Source organism: Phragmites australis, chromosome 6 (assembly GCF_958298935.1).
Source record: "Phragmites australis chromosome 6, lpPhrAust1.1, whole genome shotgun sequence".
Taxonomy (NCBI): domain Eukaryota; kingdom Viridiplantae; phylum Streptophyta; class Magnoliopsida; order Poales; family Poaceae; genus Phragmites; species Phragmites australis.
Window position 1 is genome coordinate 32435267 of NC_084926.1, and position 7482 is coordinate 32442748.

Below are 7482 nucleotides of genomic sequence, written 5' to 3' on the forward strand. Positions count from 1 at the left end.
ATTTAATCATGTGAGGATCCAAGGCTCTCATGATCGTGAGCACGGCTGATATATCAGAGTTTATACTTTGCAGAGGTTGTCCAACTTTCCCCACGAGTCGTGAATTACTTGTTGCTGTGTCCACGAAACACTTAACACACACCCATAGTGTGTTGCCCAAAATATTACTGTAAGGCCGTTACAAAGTTTCATCCAGTGCTAGCACACCCGCTAGGTTTCACCGTCGTCAAAGTGGTTTTCACGCCACCCAGAAGCCCTATTTTTCGCCTTCTAGTTTCTAGCAAGTTTTCACCTTTCCCTTCCACTACACATCTTATACCACTAACAAAATGGTTATGCCCTTATCATCCCCACACATCTACTCTTCCGTTTGGTACGCATAAAAAGTGGAATAGTTGATAAGCAATTTATAAAATGTCCAAAGTTAATGAACCTTTTATTAGATATCTCACATAGATTAGTTTGTAACAAAATTTCATTTTAGATAATGCAACTAGATCCCTGTACATCAAATGACTCTTTTGCTCCTCTGCTACCCTATCCTGGTCAACGTTTAATTGACTATATGTCCTAAAGTTGACAAGAATTTGATAAAATATCCAAAGTTAATGAACCTTTGATTATATATCTCACAGAGACTAGTTTATAACAATTTCATTTTAGGTATTGCAACTAGATCCATGTCCCCTGTTGCCCTATCTATTTGACTCTTGCCCTACCCATTCGACTCCGTTTGGCCACCATCGACTCCTCCTCCACCCCCGCCGAGGACATCCGCCCCGGCGAGCTCAACCAGCTGCCCGCTGACGAGCTCAACCAGACGCCTCGGTGAGCTCAACCCGCCATCTCACCTGTGTCGCCTGTGCTGCTGCGCATGTACTCGCTGGACAGGTTCTGCCCGGAGATCCCTTCTGCCCATACTCGCTGGCGGGCTCACTGAACTCAACACAAGTAGGATTAATCGATTGTTCGATTGAATCCTTCTATTTAGCTTCGCGTTGGAGCGTTGAGTCTCTACTTTGGTTTTGTTGGAAATCAAGAAGTGCATTCTTTTGCTTGATCTGCTTATACATCCGTGTACCTTTGTTGATTTGATTCGCATAGTGGTCAGCTCAAAATATCTGGTTCATACATTTGTGTTTATTACTTACTAGATTTGCGCGTTCCATACATTGTATGGAAGAACAGTAAACCTGAAATTGTACTATTTTATTGTGATGGGTAACATCAATCTGTGAGGACGATATTGAGAAGGAGATTTAGAGGGCTTGAGGAGCTTGAGGAGGAGATTCAAAATAGAATCGTTCTGGGATAGAGCAGAGCAGGAACCGAATGGAGAGACAAAAGAACAGGCCTGCAACGGCGCACTGCACTGCTGCCGACTAGACCGCTCCATCCATGCTAATGCTGCCAAATGGACATGAATTTGGATCTTTGTGTAGGGTAAACTTGTCCGTTTATAGAGTTATTTACTCCCTATTTGTCAAAAAGACATTGTAGATATATCATCAAACTATAGAATTAATTTTAGACATATAATCGAAAGTTTATCAACTTTGGATATTTTATCAAAGGCTCAACTTCGGGACATATAGTCAATTTTCCTGATGTGCTGCTCTATCTCGCCGCCATTGCGCTGGCGCATGCGTGCCGCCGATGCGCCGCTCTGTCTTGCCGCCGTCGTGCTGGCGTGCATGAGCCACCAACATGCTTCTTTGCTTCGCCGCCGACGTGCGTGTCCATCCCGAAGCCGTCGTGCTGGCGACGTGTTCGCTGCCGTTGTATTAGCACGCGCGTGCCGCTGATGTGCTGGCCGCGGTCGAGATGATGTGGTGTTGGCCGCCGCGCGTGTGTGTACTTTGGAGGTCGCGTTGCGCATATATGCTTCTAGTCTCTAAGGTATTCAGTCCTGGACTTAGGCTCACCGCCGCTGGGATGCTCCGGCTGGCCACATGAGCGTTGCCGCCGTTGAGGTACCCAACTGGCGCGCGGGTATGGTCCTGACCTCTGCTGGTCTCGGTTGGACGGTGTCCTGTACCTACTGTTCTGGAGTTCAGTTATCATCGGCTTGTGGTGATCTCCCCTCCTGAAGGGTTGAGTGCTGGGTATGAGGGCTCGGTTGGTCTGTTTGTTGATTAACAGATGTGTGTTCATGCTGACCGTGTATTGACCTGGCTATCTGCTGCCGGACGAGGTGGTCTATTTCCCTTCTGGCCTGGTAATTGTCAAGGCTCTTGTCAGGCGACCGGGATCCCCTGGTGTCATGTGTCGTCGCTGACCCGTGGAGCCGGACCTACGTGTCGGTGACGACATCACAGTGACTTCGACGTCAGGGATCTCGGTCTAGGAGTCTTGTTCCCATTGTCTTGATGAGCAATCTCCCTGTATGTTGATGGCCTTGTATGCTATTTATGGCATTCCCAGTCTTGAGATGGCACGGCCTGAAGATTGGTAGCTTGTTCTGGGAATCCTATTGCCAGTGGAGGCTGTTCCCTTGTCAGCTGTCTTCTGCTGTTGTGGGTTTGGCCTGGAGTTCCATTGCTGTATGGCTAGCGGTTGGTTTGTTTCTCTATTGCCGTCCAGTCGGTGGCTGGGCCTGATTATTATCTGTTGTTGTCCTATGGCTCTATCTCTATTGCCATCCTTTGGCATGTTACATGATGGCTTGATGTGGATGTGGTTCCCTGTGTTGGCGGCTGTTGGTGAAAGGTTTCAGCATGGTGGTTCTGTTTGTATGGTGGTGGGTATCTGTTGATGATACTGACACCTTATACCACCCTGTTGCCTTCTAATAATGAGGCTAGGTGTCAATTCTGTTACCTGACTTGGCTGCCATAAGTTTGAGGGTGGTCATGCTGTTTGGCACTTGGTTTGTTATCGATGATCATACCCTTTAATGTTTATGGATGGATGAAGCTTATGGCCGACGATAAGAATTGTTGCTTGTGGGATATGTTGCCTATTGTCTGAGGTTCGGCAGCACCCGTCGCTACATCCGATGAAGATGAGGCTTGAGTTGGAGAGCACCCTAGTGAGTTAAGCGCAATGATGGGGTCCTGGTTGCAGCTCGTCTGCGATACCGGTTGTAGCTACGCATACGTCGTGCTTCTAGGTGTCGTCATTGCTTTTCTCTAGCTGAGGTCAATATGACCGATGATGCTTTGGGTTGCCTTGTTGCCGCAACCGAGGATGCTACGGGCTGAGGTCTAGGGTAGTTGCGAGGGGTTGGTGACGTTGTGCGGATCGTCAGGCTCCCGCTAGGTCGTAGCTACGCGAGATGCCATGCGCCTAGTCTTTCCCTCCCTCCGTTTTTCTATATTGCTTAAGGCTGAGGCCGGTGATGAGCGATTATATATATATGCTGAGGTCAATATGACTGATGATGCTCTAGGTTGCCTGTTACCTTGGGATCTGGTCGATGATGTTATACTGAGACAATTTTTCTAATTCTAACCCATTTATTATATTTTCTATCATTTGTTTCTATTTACAACTATGCAGGGCTCAAAAGACCATTGATGAGATGACCATCACATGCAATTTCATCGGAGGTAGTCTGTGAAGATGGACATAATTAACCCATGACCTTCGTGAAACCTCGAGAACCAGGAGAACAACATGATTGTCGGACAGTCAAATACACGTGTGCGTGTGTGTTATGTGGCACATGTGATAATGCGTTGGAATTCAAATGAATGAATAAACATCAGTGTTTTCCTTTACATATTTGACTCTTTACTTGCTCATGATATATTACATCCTAAGAGAAACACCATCGAGGGCTCGTTTCTCTCGCGTGAAATAGGCTATCAACTGAGTATCATAGACGAAGGGATGCAATGTATATAGGTTTGGACCTCCTGGAAGGTAAAAACCATACATCCTTTTTTTGGTGCTGTCTACCTCGTATTATCTCAAGAAAAAGAGGATTATAATATGGTATGTCTAGATTTAAACCCTATCCTACTCAATGAATTCTTGGCTAGATCTTCGTGTTGTATTGCATCTTCTCCTGTCTTGTAGGTTTGGAATCAGATGTCTTGGCCGTACCCTCTATCCTTGCTTATATACTCGGGTAGAGAGGGGTCGTGTTCTATTCGGAGTCCTGAGTACAATCGACTTAGATTTATCTTCCTCGCGATACCCAGGGTATGCTTCCTTTATTTGGAAATAACTTTCTTAGGGAGTGTGATTTATACTTACATAAGACTACATCGTACCTTATCTGATTCATAGGAGTTTTATTAACCTACCAAAGATTTATGGGACCCGTGTTCAACGGACATGTCATACTTGTATTTATATGGTATTTCTAGTAGTATCCGTATTTATGTATATACAATACTCATCAAGTAGAAGGATCACTGAGCCGTCGAAACAACCATATTCAATATTCTTTGTCTACATATATGTGGCAATCTATCTATTTGTTGTCATGTTTTCTTACAGAATACCTATTTGTTAGTATTTTCTTAAGTAAAATCACAATATGCTTCCTCATAACACATGACATTCGAATACTTCAGAGGGATGCCACTCATTCAATCATTATGAATACTTCAGAGGGATGCCACTCATTCAATCATCATGTATCATATCCCACTTTTTTCTTCTCAGAGTCGAAATAAGAGACTAATAGTTGTTGCATCCCATATTTGCTCAGCAAGCCTACAAAAATTATCCGTCCTATTTGCACTCCTACTGGCATGCTGCGAGGGGCTTTCTATTTCAAAGAGAGGGATGTGTCTATGCTGAACACAGAAGCAAAAAAAGCAACTGTCTACGCAACTCTACTACTAATGGGTGTCACGGGCGAGCCGCGGTTAGGATTGGTCATTTCATTTCCTTTGTAGAGATACATTCTTTTAACTGCAGGGTACTACTCCTAACGCAGTAAGATTGATGTCTTGCTATTTTGTCACTTCCTTTGATTCCTAATATAAATACATCTAGCGCTTCTCGCAATGCACCAAATATAAGTCTATATACAACTTTAAGGCATCTTTTTTTACATTTATTTTTCTGTTTTGCCCCTATATAAATGCACCTAATTAATGGAGTAAACAAGCCAACCACCTTAATAATGATAATAAATGAAGGGCAATAGGATCTTTGCGTCATTTACCTTAATTCATGTGCACAAGTCCAAATTATATAAGAGATGAGAGGAAGTAGAATTCACAATTAAGTAAAAAAAAAGACATATTGAACTTTAACTTTAGCACAAAATACAATTTATCATTCAAACCACGGAGGAATCATGAGACAGTGCACTGATGGTAGATCTTGGACTTCACCTCTTACCTAGGGTTGTGCACATGGGGACCAAACCAAAAAATTGAACCAAATATACTGAACCGAACTGGTCAACTCAGTTTGACTAGTTTTTGGTTTTCAGATACGTAAGCAAAAAACTTTGGTTTCCAATGTTCGATTTTTTCGATATTAACCGGCTAAAAACCGAATGAACCGAAGAAACCGAATTCAGATTTGTTGTTGGGCTCAAATGCTCGATGGGATGTTGGCTACTAGGCTCAGGCCTCAATCAACAAGCATAAAGCCCGATAGGATAATGATGTGTATTGAGTTCTTCTATTTGGCCTACTACCAAGTGCGTGGCCTTTAGGCCTTGGGCCTTGGCCAATTTGCTGAACAGTGAAGACATGAAGTGCAATGATGCGTATTGGCAATTTGGCATGGGCGGCTAGGGCATGTGTGAGGAATAGTGACGTCTTAAGAGGGGGGAGGGGTGAATTAGGACACATAAAACCTAATTAGCTCTGAAAATTTCACAAGATAAATCTATCTTAATTTCTATCTAAATATGCTCTAGATTTATCTAATGTGTCTACTCTACCGCTTAAGAGGATTGCAACATACTCTAGCAAGTTAAATTGCAAGAACTAAATACGAAAACATAAATAAGGTAGAGAGACAAACTCGACACAAATGATTTTTATCTCGTGGTATTGATGGCATGAATGCCACCCTAGTCCATGTTAGAGCTCCACTAAGGATATGCTCCCGATCGACATCCAATCATGACTCTTGAGCCACCAAGCCTCCAAAGCAAGGCCTCAAGTCGGATGAGCCACCAAACCACTAAGATAAGGTCTCAGCACTAGCCTCTCTTCCGATCACTTACCGCCGTGATCACTTGCCACCGCTTCACTAGCCGAATGAGCTTAAGCCACTAAGACAAGGGTCTTTGCGTCCCCATATACGTGTCTTGCTACTGCTCCATAACAAGTCGGAGAGTCAATAAGCTTGAGCCACTAAGGTCCAAGATGTCGGTGAGTCACCAAGACTCTAAGGTGTCGACGTACCTCTCGGTACAAGCTAGGATCATTCATTGATCCATTCTCACGCAACCATCACCTAGAAACACTCTCTCTAGGTATATAAGCACTAATCACTCACTAATCTTGTGCTTAATTGCCTTGGATGATCACTTTAAGTATTTTGGTGGCTTAGATGTCTTCTCAAGTGTGTATAGGCTTCCTCTAGACTCTAGCAGTATGCCACACCATCAAATGACTGAGTGAAGGGATATTTATAGCCTCAAACCCATCAACTAACCGTTCTTCCAATATCTCAGAAAAGTTGTTAACACCGGATGATCTGGTGAGAACAATAGTACTAACATCGGATTATCCAGTGTGTACAACCTCAGAAACTAGTTGTTGGAACTTCACTCAATACCCCTGTGAACATCAGGCACTCCGGTGTACCTTCAAATCTATCACCAGACCTTCCGATGAGTTATCTTATGCCATCCGAGCCTTTGTAGTCTCTCTATGTAAAATATTCCGGTGCATTCATCTTCAGAGCACCGGACCTTCCAGTGGGTTGTTCTTCATTCTTCAACACTTGCAGTCACCTCTGTAAGAAATGCTCTGGTGCTATATTCCGGTGTGCACAAACCAAGCACTGGACCATTCGGTGATCTTCAGTCTTCTATTTTTCTGTACAGAACATACTCTGGTGTTACCCAGTGTCGATCACCGGACTATCCGGTGAGGTCCTTAGTCTTCTCCCCCTTTGTTAGAAACACTTCAGTGGTCTCATGTTCTATTCACCGGACTATCCGGTGAGGCTATCAGCCTTTGAAAACAATACTCTGGTGAGTGCAAACTCTTCTGCACCAGACCATCCGGTGAGACAAATCTTCTTAGAACTTTTCTAATTCAATCAAACTATATCCTGGCTGCAATGGCTTCTTAATGTATTGCATCTATGAGACCTACTAACATACATTCTTGACAAATATTTTAGTCCCAATAATTATGTTGCATTGATCACCAAAATTACAATCATGGTCTAATAGAGCTATTTTCGCTATAGCATGGCTTTGGGCTCTGTTTGGTATAGCTAAAATTTATAGGCTTTTGTTGAAAAGCTGCTTTTTTAAAATGTTGCTTATGGCTTTTGAGAAAAGCTGTTATCTTATGGTCTTAATTTTTAAGCTCTCAGCACACAGCT